At 38.8% G+C, this 15,764-nt stretch overlaps 1 long non-coding RNA gene across 1 annotated transcript; it reads right to left on the reverse strand.

The window, feature by feature from the left end:
- Positions 1-3,028: 3,028 nt before the first annotated feature.
- On the reverse strand, positions 3,029-11,949 carry LOC128503997 (uncharacterized). The gene is made up of 3 exons (XR_008355307.1): positions 11,893-11,949; positions 4,936-4,993; positions 3,029-3,153 (listed from the first exon to the last, which is right to left on the reverse strand). It is a non-coding gene; the product is annotated as an uncharacterized LOC128503997 (long non-coding RNA).
- Positions 11,950-15,764: the final 3,815 nt, after the last annotated feature.

The raw sequence follows: 15,764 nt of genomic DNA on the forward strand, positions 1-15,764 counted from the left end.
TCTATCAGACTTTCAGATAGTGAAGCATGATTAATCACATTCCGCGGCTCCAGAGTGTGGTGTGCTTTACCCCATATGTGGCACCCTCTACCAGCTAAACTCCATAAGCAGCTCTTGTTCAATTTAATATTCTACAACCATCATTTGATCACATATGTAAAAAATCCAGGTGCTACAATATGTAGTCCTATACCCTGCAGCATTTATCTTATCGATTTTCCCACTAGTTATGAAATAGTTTACACTGGGGGGACACATAAACACTACATGAATGTCCATGTATCAAGGCTTGGTCCTCCCAAACCTTTTCTTCAATACTCATGAAGATCTGAGGATTTCTGTCTCCACTGTAAGTATTTTTTTTACCAGTCCGGACTATAAGAAGAATCTAGCTGTATGGGACAGGCATCTATCTAAAATACATTCAACAAAGGACAAAAGTTAGTAGGGGAGGAAGTAACCACACATGGTTGACAACATGTATCTCTACACTTCTGTGTCTGCTCTTTAGGTCCTTTCCTGTTTAAATAGTATACCTCCCTTTCTAGCTAGTTTGTTCCAACAAGAAACAGGGTTTATTTCAGCGCAATATTATTAGAACATCACGGCATGTGTGTCAGTGCAGTCAATTTCCAAGATAGAGGGGCGAAGCTTTTTCTTTTTAGGGTTTGTGTGTGATAGATTGTAAGCTCTCAAGAGCAGGACCCTCTCCTCCTTCTGCACCAGTATATCTTAGCATGTGTCAATGTTATTGTTCATTTTGTCAAATTTAATGTTATTGCTAATTTTCACTCTCCTCTATTGTAACAGAGCTACGGAATCTGCTGGATCTCACTAAATAAAGTAAATTATAATATAATGTGTGTTTATTAAAAGAATAAGCCCGAAATGGGTGTCTTATGCTATTGATTATGTTCTAGTATTGTATAGAATTCGTTTGCTACTACAAAGCTTTCATTTCAGTTTAACAGCAGTAGGGATCTTGGTCTGATGACTGTAAGAAGGAAATAGTTCATTGTTATGTGTCACAAACATATACACAGACTATTGTTTGCGATTATGCTTGCATCACTGCTATACTATTTTTTTTTCTAAGAGCCAGCTAAGATAAGCAGGTAATACAGGTTTTTCCAGTTTAAATTAATATTCGTATTATGCACGTTGAGTTTAAAAACATGTTTTGTTATTTGGGGAACCATCTGATGTGGTTTGTATTGCTGAATATGAATTGGCAGCGCTCAGGAGACAAGCAGCCTATATTGTCAGTAAAAAAAAATACGTACATCATGTCAGAAGGTTCAACAGCTGTTAAAATAAACCCCTATGTTCCTACTTGTATCAATTCTGAACCACAGCTATGCTCAAACATGCTAGCCTTTAGTCATTTTAGGAAAATGGGCAATTGTTTTTTTTTTTTAAGGAAAATCAAACATCTACAGAATTATTATAAAAAATCCCCCAAATTTACTGGACATTTTTTTGCTAGGGCAAAAATGTAGGCATAATAACAGAATATGTAATAATATACTTTATATATTTATTTACTTTTTGAAAGATGTAAGATCTCAAAAATATTTTTGCTACTCTGTGCCAATATCCATAAGGCAAAAAAAAGTTAAGTAACAAAATGGTATAACAAGTATAAAAGTTTTTCATTCTAAAAGTATATCCACAGGAAGGAGCAGTTACAAACAAATAAGCCCTGTGCAGTTTTCAGATGGTTCTTATTGTTGTACACCTGCAATTACACCATCAATGTAGTTATGGGGGTTGTTGAGCTAGGCCTCGTCCAGGGCAGTGTCCTCAGCTGCTACTGATCTACCAAACCAAAAGGGCCTTCTACTCCACTGGGCTTCTTCACTCTGAGTGCTGCAATATGGTGTAATATCACATGGCTAAACCTTAGGTGGATGGGAAAAGATACCATGGAAGTCACCACACACCTCCATAATATAGATGTGCTGCTTTTTAGGGAGACCTCTGCAAAGGGCCCATTAAACCCTGAGGTGCGCTAGAAAGGCCAATCACCCAATAGAGCATCCTGGAAGGAAGCTACAAAGAAAGGAGAAAAATAGATGGAAATGGTAGGGAGTACCTGGTCCCAAAAGATCAAATCAGCTTTGGGAGGTTGGGGAAGCAGATGGGCTACTGACTGTGAAAAGCTGTGAAGAGACTCTCTGTATTGCATGATAGTTATTTACAAGCAAAGCTCAGATGCTCCACACCCTACATCCGATACGCTACTAAACTAATGTTCCTAGTTTACCGGAGATATTCTTGGTAAAACAATGAATACAGTCCAGGAGCAACACAGTGAGGGACTTTCCTGCGTATTTGGGATATACAGTAGATGACTCATCAGTCTACCCAACGGAGAACAAAGGTTAGCTTGGAGGAATCTTTATTAGATCATAAAAGGCATATAATCACATCTACAAACACATTACCACATATACCTTTTTATTCTGTATCTAACCTTAACCTCACTATTCTCAAATAAACTATTTCCGTTCTTGTCTTCAAGGTTCCTTTTGTGTTGTTCCCCATTTATGAAATCCCCTGTTGTTCTTCACAAGACTCAGACTCAGACTCAGACCCCACCCTTCCAAGAAATAACCATTCCTTTTAAAAAAAAAACATTCATTAAGAGCCCAATCATACCAACACCTAAGAATTACTAGTCTCAATTCAGAAAAAGGGAAACTGGACTGATCCCCGGCAATCCTATGCCTTGTGTACACCATAACTCGCTTTAGAATGTAAGTGCTCAATGATCAGATGTGTTGTAGATGCTTTTAACTCTGTTATGTGAGAAACAATCGATTTTGATAACCAAGGACTAAAGTGGAATAAAAAATCATGTTTTATACCAGTGTTGTCCGCCAAAATTAATAATATTAATCCACTGGAGGCAGAACATATTATATACAATGTAGACGTGGGACACCTAACCAAGTATGAATAGGCACAGCATTTGTGTACAGTCAGTAATTTAATCAGTACATGTGAAACAAAATCAATCAATCAATAATGTGTCGAAATGAAACATATTAGAAATGGGGATCTGTCCTCTTCAAGACTATTAGTGATGGAGTTGTTTCTTGAGTTTGCTGAGGATCATCGTGCTGTTCACTTCTCGGGATCAGGAGGTTCCTAGTGAAAACAAAACATCCTTAAGAGGACATATCAGGTGTCCGGGTTGTTCAATGGCACCCACTGTGTGAGTAGCTGGGAAAAGTCCCTACAGAACAGAGGGGTCTTCCGTTCCTTAGAGTATTTAAGTATTTGAATTCATCTATCAGTCAACTCCCTTGCCTATTCACCTCACTGAGCCGACCCATCAAGACTGGAATGGGCTACCTTTATGAGTAATACACATTTCTCCTCTATAGTGGTATAAGTAAGCAAAAGCTTGAGACACTCAAAAACTACAGCTTAGAATAAAGGAACGCTATTGTATTGTCTTTTCTCATTTGCATTACCCTCCCTTAGGTTAAAATGTTTATCCAAGATGAGTAATCCTTGCTCACGGTGTTCACACAGAGATACTTACTGTACCCTACGGAAAGGTTTTTAAAAATAGCTTATTGCACGGATGGCCATGCAGTAAGGTCTTCCAGGTGCACATATAGACAATGTCCACAGTGCATGGTGGAGAATGAGACATTTCTTCACTTGTTCTGGAAGTGCCCTTTTGGACAGACTATGTTCTAGAAGATACTTTTTATAACGGGCAACAACATAATGCATGATGCATGTGCATGTCTTTTACACTGTAATCTTGTGTTAATGAGTGATAACATTATGACTTCTTCTTATTACCTGCAAACTACCGGTATATCCTATTAAAAATAGGATGCTATCATTATTTCCTTTCTAGTAATGTTACAATTTCTATTGCTAAAAATGAATGCAAAGGTTAATATGTGTCCTTTGTGCATGCTAATGTGGCCCCGGGCAATCTTGAGTCAAGACAATCTTTTTTTTTTTTTTTTTTTTTTTTTTGCACAGGGCAAGAGGGGCAACTGTTCAGGTCCCAAACACCCTAAGGGGTCCACAGCTGTTCTTTTGTCCATGGGTGTGGTGGGGGTGGTGGTGGATGAAGACAAGGATAGTGCCTTAATGAGCCAAAAAGATTGCAAATTAATTAACAGTGTAGTCATGCCAATTTTTTTCACGGTTTAGAGAAGCAAACTGTTTTGAAAGTTATATATAAAAACATTACATGACTAGACTCAAATATCAAGCAGATACCTTCATTTCTAAACCGTTATCTAAAATGCTTGCAACCTCCTATATACATTAATATTTAGCATAGGTATTTACACACACACATATATATATATATTTATATACTGTATACATAATTTATACATACACATTTAGTAACATTTTTGTTTACCGTGTGAGGAAGAATTAAGAACAAGCAGACTATGTACTATGGTGACATCATTTTGCTAGGGGTGAAGATGCGTATGACATCACATGTGTGCAAGTGTCCTGCAGTGAGACATTGGAATGTTGCTAATTGTGAAACTCTCTTTGGTGAGCTAAGGACCCCTTGGAGTAACCTGGAAAACTGGAAAACTACCAATTTTTCTGTATATTAAAGAGTGCTTTAAAAGAAACACTGAGTAACCAATGGGTTAAATATTGTTGAAGTCTAAAGCAGAGTTAGAGGAGCCAACAACACGTTATTTAATGTCTCAATGGATGCGAGGGATGCTCTCAAAACATTGAATTACTGAAAACACAGCAGATCCCTCCTCGATTCAATAAAACACTCCTTTACATGTGTGCATGTCTCTACTCCTTAGTCCCACTCCCCTCCTTCCCTGACTACCCATGCTAAACGCCTAGCACCAAACCACAAGCTAAATATAGACAGGACAAAGTGGAATTCAAATGTGAACCAAAAAAACAAGGAGAGGCTACCATTTCTAGCTGATCCAAGAGCAATCGCTATGGTCAGAAATACAAACCCTTAACCCACCTGCAAAGTGAAAGAAAACAATGATAGAAGAATTTTAACCAAAAAAAAGTATTTAAGAACATGGCACAAACCCATCACTTTATACATAAAACAAATAATATTACACACAAAGTTAACATTTGTAGAATAAATTAACAATTTTGTTACAGCACCATTAAGTGTTGTGGATAATTAGGACATTTAACATAGAAAGCTGGGTTAATGGTAAAAAGTTCTATGTTTAACAATCTTGGTAAAAAGCATCCTTGGACTGTATTTGCAAATAACTGACTTTTCTATTTTTTTTTCTATTTTTCACGTATCTGTTCCGAATAGATTCCAGTAGTGGTAAGAGTCAAATTTGACTGCAACAGCTTGTTGTGAATCTGGTACATAAAAAATATCCGTCTCAATAAACATAAAGCCAGAATCTGTAAATATATCTTTTTGTATCACCCAAGCCCTGTAATGGTTTTGGGAATATTATAGTTATTTTTTGGTACTTTTTCCCCCCTTCCATGTAGTCGGGGTATCTTGTGTTTCCTGTCGTTGCTTGAAGAAATGTAAAAGTGATAGGGCCATAGTGGATAGCAGGTCCCCAATCCTTTTCTTCTGGGGCTACACTTCTCACAGGGGAGATATGCAGCCCTTTTCTGCCCTCTCTGGCCAAAACAATTGGAAGGTCGGACCTTCTAGGGTCTTTGTCGAAGATTGGACCTACTTAAGTCTTCAAGGGGGAGAGGTGGCGGCCAAAAGGCACAGACCAACAAAAAAAGTCTTCAAAGACCAAGTTTCACTGTGGCATTTTTTGAGTGAATAAACATCTGTGTACAAAAATCAAATCAACATTACACGTGCAAAAAAAAGAAACTAAAATGTGTACCAGTCTCTGGCCCAAGCCCATGGCTGGCATGAAAAAACCTCTCCCCACCAACCAGTCAATGACTAGGGCAACAAAAAGTTTATTGAAGGACCCAAATGCTTACCAGCCAAGCCCAGTACACCCACATTCTCAGTGCCATATCAGCACCATGCCAGCGGGCTCTGTAACAAGACAACTTTCAAATTAATGCACAAAGAAAAACTATTTTTGAGGTCCGTGACCTTAAAAAACACTTTTACATCAATAGAAAAAAATCCTTAACCTTTTAAAATGTATTCAGATAGTTTTAATGATACCTCTATGTATATCACACAGGTCTCTCTTAGAAACAAATTTACATTTAAATTGCCTATCCCTTGAATAATATCAAAGCGTTTAAAATCATGCATTTGGACACCTCCAGACTGTAGCTATTTTAATAGTTGATAAGGTCAAACTAAATTATTATAGTTATTAAAAAAAATATATATATTTTTTTATTTTTCCTGTATCAGATTTTCCATAATTCAGACTAGTCTAGAATGCTACAGAACACAGAAAGGGTTAATCAAAGATCCGTTGACACCCATGCTCAGAATCTGTATTAACTCATTTCTATCTATTATCGACCTACACCTACATTTCTTTTTTTAGTTTTTTTTTATTGGGGGAGGGGTATTAGTAATAAATCTAGCAAACAAATACTTTGGTACGTATGATGCCCAGCTAATATTTATACCTAATGCCATCCAAGGCACAGACAACCAGAACACATAGATACAGTTTTGGGGGGTTTTGGAATAAAAAGTCAAATGTTTAGCATTTGGCTAACCAGACTAGTTAATTCAAGTAGTACTTCAACAACAGCTTCGGTGGTACGAGTCTATCATTAGAAAATATTTTTTGATCAATTTATGAGAAGTTCCTATTTAAGTTGTTATTTTCTCTAAAGTAATCGAATTTAAAAAAAAACAAAAAACCATGATGACTGTCCATAAAAAGTAAGACACCCCCCCCATTTAGCCATCTTCGTCGACAGACCCCCACTTTATTTTTGTAAAATACCTAATCCGGTTGTAGGTGCAGGGCATCTGGCAGACGCGAGCTCCCACATACTGACATAATGTTTGGATGCACACCAGCTTACAAGTTTATACTGTAAATCTTTCAAGTATTCCAAATGAATGAGAAGAAAACAAAAAGTAGAAAAAAGTTTGAAATGTACAAAATGAGGTAATATGCAAAGTGGCCTCTAAATGAGATGGGCTAATGCATTACATTTTTTAAATGAAATAAAATTGTGATTACATGTTTAGTTTTTTTTTTTTCATTCATAGTGTATGTAGGGGCTTGCTCGCATAATAATAAAAGAAAAATATAATTAATAGAAAATAATCCACACTTTTTTCTATTGTGGTAGGGTTCCAAGAGTTTAAACTTGGCTGTCATGACCGGCAATCAGTTTTCCAGGGTCCTGGGGAGGCATCGCTTCATAAAACTGTGTATCGCATGGTTGAGGGATATAAGAAGGTGAACTTTTTGTAGGAGATAAAACAAAGCCTTTTATCCAGTACAGATCAAAGGAGAATAATAAAACCAACAATATAGAGACAACACGACCAATGAGTGGTGGTGGGTATATGGGAACACCCACACCCGAGGCAGCGATCAGACCACCAATGGGGAATTCAGCCCACTTTCAACAGAAACTAACAAAGAGGGCGACTACCATCACCATCTCTATAATAATATAGACTTGGGTAACTAAGTGAGTAATGCAGTATGTCATCACATTGGTTTCAAACGGAAGAGCTCAGCCTACGGTGAGAGGCAGCATTGGAGAGTTGCTTGGTTGCAGGTGGAGGGTCCCCTCATCGCAATGCTTTACCACAGAGAGAGTGAGAGGAAGGGGGAACAAATTATCATCCCGTCCACTGTGTTCACGGTACCACAGGCTTTATTATGTAGTATTATCCTATAAGAAAGCTCAACCAACTTACTCTGGACTCCGGCTACCTGGAGCCTTCCCTTGCGGGACGTGGCCAGGACTGCCCACTTACGTCAGGGGGCGATCACGTGATATCGGTGGGAGGTGCCCCTGCAGTCAGTGGGAGGTCCCGTTGACGGCAGCGGTAAACACCCCAATTTAATGGGAAAATGGGCAGGGATCAGGCGTGTCAATACCCCGCTCCCACGACCCGGAGGATTTGGGTCTTGACCCGGAGAGATCCCAGGTATGGTTATTCAGAAAGGACCTGCACAGGCTGCCCTGCTTAACCCTTTGTGGTACGTGGCTACCTAATGCTGATCATAAGGACAGCTTTCCCAGAGGTTTTTTAGATTTCATTTGGTGTATAAATATAGTTAGTAAGTCCCTTGTAGATTATTCGCAAATACGTTAATTAATTTCAGTAATATTTTGGTAGCCACATGAGGCAGGTATGGCTTTGATAACAATAAGATCCAAGACGTTCTTTGATGGCAGTTGTTCTCTTAAAAATACATATAGTTACAAAATACAGACGATAAGTGTCAGAACACAAATTAACAATTACCACATTGTGGTTATCAGCCAATGTATCATATTTCACAGCAAGTCCACTCACTAAGCTCGAGGGCCGTCATCATACTCAGGTTGACTACAGTCTTAAAGCTAAAGTGTTGTTAGTAAAACAAGATTTTGTAACTACATTTAATTGTCAAGTTTTTCTGTTTGCGACAGGATATTTTGTCAAGTGTATATTAGGCGGAACATAGAAAATATACGAAATTATTTTTTTTTAGTATTCTGAAAAAGAATATTTAAAATAAGAAATAAATAAACAAAACAAAATTACAGTTTTAGGAAATGTAACATCTGAAATGATGGTACGATCTTTTTATTTCAAAATAGCGCATGCACAAAGTAAAAATGAAATGTTTGTTACGTTGGTCTGAGATCAGGCCACGTTGTTAAAGCAGCCTTTTATAAAGGACCGAAGGAGGAATTGAAAACAGGAAGTTAGTGCAGCAGGCAGTTCATGGGTAATGGCAGAAGTGGGAAATGGCTTCACTTTGTTTATCTGAAAATGTAAAAGTAAGTGAACAACTAAAGACAAAAGATCTAAGCAATCATTATCCCGTAATAACGTCTCCACCCGCAAAAAGACATCCAGCCTAAATTAGCAATATTTCTCCTTTTTGCAGATTAAAAAAAAATAAATATATATATATATATAGTAAAAAAAAATATTTAGTGTTTGCCGGGGCATCCAATAGAAAAAAATAAAATGAAAACAACAGGGGTAGGTGTGATTTGGCCGTATCAGCCGTATAAACCGACCACAAATATAATAGATAATGGGTACATTTATTTAAAAAAAAAAAACAAAAAAAACTACTACATTGAAAACCTATAGCATAAGCAATAAATATTACAAATAATTGAATTTACATATGCAAAAAGCCCTTTAAAAACCTCTTTAAATGACTTTAAATTCTCAAAGTCATCTGCCAAAAAGCCCATGATCCTCAGCCAGTCGGTGCCTTGCAGAATGGAAGCAATTCACAAAACCTGCGAACACCGCTTTCCTGCACAGAAGTTTTTAAATATTATTATCCCTGTAAAAATCTGCCTTAACACAAAAAACAAAGCAACATTTATTTGCTAAAATATTATACTAATATAGTAAGTTATCTTTCCAATAACGTTTTGTTAGAAGATTTGGTTGATTTGGTACATTATTTCTGTGTATTGACAGCTATCGCTGTCTTAAAATAACTTTTGCTTCTTGTTTTTGCTGCTCGATGACACAACTTACTCGTTAGAGTGTGTGGCTTGTAGAGCGAGTGTGTGTTACTAAGCTCCCGCTCATGTCATGTTCACACTACATAGCACAGCGAGACGCTTCTACAAAGGCCTATGGAAGATAAGGATGCTAAAATTCTGATAAACATACCGTTATGACATTTTAATTATATATTCTTTTAAAACACATACTCTATTATTTTTTCTAGCGCTGTGTTATTCTTCAGGCACGAAAGAATTTGCTTTTAGCATTAGATCATAGGAATATTCACCAATGCAGAGGTTGATTATCCATTAGGTACACTACGCACATGCCTAGGGGCTCCCAAGATCTAATCACTAACAGTAGGCACTGTGCAGGCTAATGTAGCTTTGAGAAGGGCACGCAGTTGAAGTCACGTTATTACAAGTGCAGTTAAGAGTGTGCGTATGTGCATGTGCAAGCATGTTTGCCTAGGGGCCCACGAGAATCTGGGTTTACATCAGTGAATACGATCAGATTGCTAACAGCAGAGAAGAACCACTTTAATATACAAACTGTGCTCAGTAGTATGTATAAATAAGTTGGTTTTAATGTATTGATAAAACCAGCAAATGATGTGGTTTGTTCTCCATTGTGTGCAACAAAATACTTGTGTACGCCGGCTGACATTTTCCCAGTCATAGCCACTCCCTTGATTTCTGGTGTTAGATTCCGCAAAGTTGGGACACATGGTAATGCCAGGGCTTGCAGCATTAATGCTTGGCTAGCAGAAAGGTCAGGCTTAGAGCTGACAAGAAATAAGTGTAATATTAAAAATAATAATAATAATAATTAAAAAAAAATTTTCCAAAGGTTTTCCAAACAGTGCACAAATACATATTACATGTTGATAAAAATATATGAAATTTGTATGAAGTGCTTGGGTTCACTCATTTAGTAAGTTATATAGCATTCATCGCTATCTAAATATCATTTGTAATAGGTTTCAAAATCACCTGTTCATCATGGAAATTTAATTTGGCTCCAGATTCAAGATTGCAATAAATATATATCTGTATGTATATGTGTGTCTGTATATATATATATATATATATATATATATATATATATATATATATATATATATGCATATAAATTAACCCCTGTCAGATAAAAGCTGCTGTAAACACAGGGCAGCGGCTGAAGAGCAGAGGGAAACAGAATCTGAGTGTCGTCAAGGTCAGATAAAGGGTCAGGTAGAAAACAGGATGGGAAGCAAGAGTCATAATCAACTGTAACCTCAATAATCATGCAAACAGGAAAAGGGAAGGGATATTTATATAGGCCCGGGAGCTTAGTTGCAGAGCAGAGACAGGTATAAACAGTGATATATTTACCTCGGGTGCTGCCCTAGGCCTGACCCTGGGCACAGCCCCCCGCCGCCCCCTCTGCAGCCACTGTGCTGTTTAAAGAGAGCTGGAATATGACATCATATCCATGTCACAGAGCCTTTAAAGGCACTCTATGGAGTAAATGGGCCTTGTAACCAAACCCCCGCAGGGGGACTGCCTCCACTTGACTTGCGCCACTAGGCCTACTCTGCATAGGCCAGAACACATTGTTGGTTATAAAGCCCTCTAACAAATTACAGTCTCCATAATAGAAACAAAAGAAGCCCATGACCGAATTCTACACACCTTAGTAAATATTAGTAAATATCTAAAATAACGGTGGCTAGTGTGAAAATCATATTCAGTAACTATTAGTCTATACAGAAACAAAAACCTACTGAGCATTGTGACCAGATAGGGGGAATGATTGTTTCTAATGGTTATGTTTCGATTAGTTGTTCTGTCTGCTCTATTCATTAATGCTTTGGCCTAATGTCTGCTCAGAACCTACAAATATTCACAAAGAGTACAGCAAGGGAAGGAAACCCTAAACGACATATAAATGTAGATATTTCAGGGTGCTGCTTAAATGTCCAATATGTAGATACACACACTTTGCCAGTTTACTGGTGGTGAGCAGCTTGCAGGGTCATGATAGTTATTAGGTTGATCGTATGGTGCCCTCAAAGCTTAGTCAAAGCTTAGCATCTTTTTTAACTTCTAAGGAACAGATGGCAAAGGTATCTACTAACGCATACAGCAAGACAGCTACTTCAACTGATTTTATTACCGGTGGTTAGCTGGTCTCCTTTGCCCTGTGTTGGTGTGTGTCTTAAATGTACATTTCACCTGAGTAAAAACTAAGCAGAACAAGCCCCAAGAGGAAAAATAACTTCAGCTTTGATGCTTCTTGATTACCTTGTGGTGACCTAAGAGGTTAGCCATGTCCTGCGTGCATTCTGCCGTGGCCCGTGTAATTAAATTTCAGCCTTTCTGCAGAATTATTGACAAAAACTCACTCATGTGCATAGATCTTTGCTCTCTTGTGACGAGGAAGCTTGTGGGTGGCCTGCTGTCCCTCCAATGGGGCCGACCTTGGTCTAAAGCTTAATATGTCACTGATTCACAAGGCTATTTTAAATATTCCGGGCCAAATCGCTCATCAGGCAAGTAAGCCATGTCTATAAGTAGTGCCTTGTGGTTACATTGAAAAGGTACATTTGGTCAACACTCTGATCTATTCTATAGCTGGTCTTAACCACAATGACCTTTTGATTAGTTCTTGCAGACATGTTCCAAACACAATCTTTCAGTTTTAATGAATATATTGATGATATTATTCTACTTAAAAATATAATATAACAGCAATGTATTTACAATGTTACTTTGTAGTGAGGCGTACATTGACTATGTTTCAAAAAGGATCCAACTTAACTTTAACAACAGGCCCGGACTGGTCATATGGGAATTTGCCCGGTGGGCTGCTGGCTGACACTGCCCCAGTGGCAGATTGCTTGCTGTAGTGTGTGGCCACTGGCCAGCCGCACCTACATCATCTGGAGGCCACCTAGTCATTATGTTTATTTCATATTTTGATAAACAGTGAGCATGTACACGTGTGTGGGGTGGAGCGAATGATGTGTCCTTCTCTTTTCATCCAAATGTTTCATCGGAACGACATCTGCGGTGTCAAGAAGTTGTATCTGCGTTGTTAGCGCTGCCGGCATTGTAAGTTGTGCGGTCATAGCCACTTTACAGCTGTGGACACCATAAACTCATCTGTTATTTAACACACTTGCTGTCAGAAAGACCAAACAATCATCCAGTTAGATTACCTTTTTGTTTGGAAGTTTGATCCGAGAGAGGAGATAAATGGCCATGGCCTGGACAGCCTTACTGGGCATCTCTTAGACATAAAAGTCTTTCCGGTTAATACATTTTAATACATTTATTTTTGTAACATTTGACCATGTACAGGACAAATCTTGTGTGTATCTATTTAGTATATTTACTGTGTGTCTTATTAAATAAGAATCATTTGCATGTTCTTCGTCCTTAAAGAAAAATGTATTATTCTTAAAGGGATAGAAATGCCTATATTTTGTAGGGATCCCTGTTTTGGCAGAACAAATAGAGCAGGGGCATCCAACCTGCGGCCCTCCAGCTGCTGCAGGACTACATCTCCCATAATGCTCTTTCAGCTAAGGGGCTGGTTGAGGAGGATGGGAGATGTAGTCCTGCAGCAGCTGGAGGGCCGCAGGTTGGACACCCCTGAAATAGAGTCTTGCTTAAAAATGTTGCTTTGTCACATTCCCGTCAGTTTTCTCCTGACACCGATGGGCATCTACCCATGTGTGTAGGGACTGGGAACAAAAATGCACATGCTTCCAATGTATTCCTACCTTGAATCCAGTTGCACGCATTGTCCTGCTGGACAGCCCAATGCGCCATGGAAGGGTAGGCGCTTGGCATGTCTCCACATACTTTCCCAACGAAACATGTAGTAAACGAGGAGGCTTCAGTTCATCTTGTCTGTGGGATCTTGTAATATTACACGCAGCCCATTGGGCACATTTGGTGGGTTGTAGCTTTAAATGGCCTATTCATGAGACGTAAACCTGGAGTTCGGCTAAATCAAGCCCTTTATGGTAATCCAGCCCTGCTCCTACTTGTTTGATCACTTTAATGAAAGCCTTTGGAAATATGGCATCGAGCACGATTATTTCCAGGTGTTTGTTCTTGAGAAAATAAAACAGAGTGTGACCTTGTCAAAGGATGAGGAACTGTTGTCAAAACAGCAGCAGGTCATACCTGTCTGCAGAAGCCACACAATTCTCATGTTACTTTATGAAACCTTTTCAGCCAAAATCTCTAACCAGTGAACAAACCAAATATTCAATGCATGAAAATGTACACAATTTAACACAAATTATTAACAATAATTCCGGGATTTATTGAAAATGTATAGCTATAGGGGTAAGCTACTGAAGCCATCGACTGGCTCATATATCAAGAACGTTGACTTTATGAATGAAAGGGACGTTATCCTTAAACTCACGCATTACACAGGTTTGAAATTGTCCGCTTGTATCTGATATTAAGATGGGCTTTTCCTTGTCTTATGTATGATTAATATACCTTGAGCCTTTAATTGTACTTGTTTGATGAGAATGGGGTTGTTTTTTGCCAAGAGGTCCTTGGGATATATTGTACCAAACTCATAATTGTATTTACCAGGATCAAACCTCCTAACACATAAATCCATTTCGTTAATTCTCTGTACCAGCTAACCAGTGACTCAAAAGTAGTGTAAGACAAGATTTTAAAAGGCTTTGTTATACAAGTAATGAAGTAGTCATGTAATTTAAACAAAAAGCTACATAACAAAAGCTAATGAAAAACAAAAGTTTAAATCTCTAAAAAAATAGAAAAAAAGACAAACACATTTCCATCATGTATAGGGAATACATAGATCCTGTGTACACGTCCTTTAGTTACAGGGATCGAGGTAGTCTTGGCTTCTTGTTTACTTTTTAGTGGTACCAGCAGGGCCAGAGTTAGGATGACGAGGTAGCCCTGGCCCTTTAAGGCCGACGGCTGGATATTACAGGCCGCATGTTATGTTTTTCTGCTCACGATGCTCAGATCGAGTGAATATGGAGCAATGCCAGCTGCCAAAGTGTCCCACATGATCAGTCCAAGTCTGGGTGCCAAGGAGCAACTAAGAACTTTATATGAGAGTTAAGGAAGAGAAGCTACATGTTGCATAGTGGAGTGACTTAGGGTGACTTTCTTATCTGGTAGTCCAGACTCAACAGACCATGTAATGCATATTCTGACAAGGAAGTCGTAGCCAGCTCTATGTGAGGTATGGTCTTGAAGACCAGAACTATAAATCGAGGCTCTGTGATCTGGAATAGTGTGACTACCTAAAAAAATGATTATTTCCATTCACCGGGGCAAATCAGAACATTCATGGTGAGAATCCATGTTATATCAGCTATAGCATCCAGTTAATAAAGTTAATGTCAGAGTTATAGGAAACCTGCTGCCATATCACTAATTATTATCCTAAAGGCAAGCAGCCACTAGCACAATCATCCCAGCTGTATATACCCTGCGTGGTCTCTTTATGTGATCCTCGCCGTTAGCTTTGCTCTCTTCTGTACAGTCTGTTTAGAAAAATGGGAGTTACAGTACAACGACCGTTAGAGTCCCACAGGTTACTTGTCCCTGACCCGCAGCGCAGGCCCTTTGTCAGTTACTTTATTACTCATATCTTATGTTCTGTTGTTGCTGCCTTTCGGACTTGCCTCTGTAAAGACACATCAGCAATTCCCCATGTCCCGGCACAATAGATTAAACAGCTGCACAGCTAGTCAGAAACGTGCAAGCGTGCTGTGTGTCAATCAAACACTTTTTTATTTAAATGGGGCAGATGGGCTCAACTTCGGACAAAGGTCTCAGTGAGGGGGCTGTCCGCATAAGACGGGATGTCTGTTCACCCTGTACTTACTGGCTATAGATCAGCCCCAAAAAAAAAAAGATACAGAATGTAAGCGTAAACCAAGTGTAATTGTTTGTGGATACTTTTCACAAACCGTCTGATCTGCTTCTCCAGGAGGGACTAGCAGCGATGGCAGAGCACCCGTTAGCTGCCCGACCTGACTCTCCCCGGAGCTGGATTATAAACAAAGCAATAAAGACCCTTGTCTGAGGCCCCTGGATGTGTGCAGCTGTAGGGACAGCATTTGGTAGTCATGTTTTATAGCAGCTGGGCCCCAATCCAC

The sequence above is a fragment of the Spea bombifrons genome, chromosome 8 (assembly GCF_027358695.1).
Source record: "Spea bombifrons isolate aSpeBom1 chromosome 8, aSpeBom1.2.pri, whole genome shotgun sequence".
In the NCBI taxonomy this organism is placed as follows: domain Eukaryota; kingdom Metazoa; phylum Chordata; class Amphibia; order Anura; family Pelobatidae; genus Spea; species Spea bombifrons.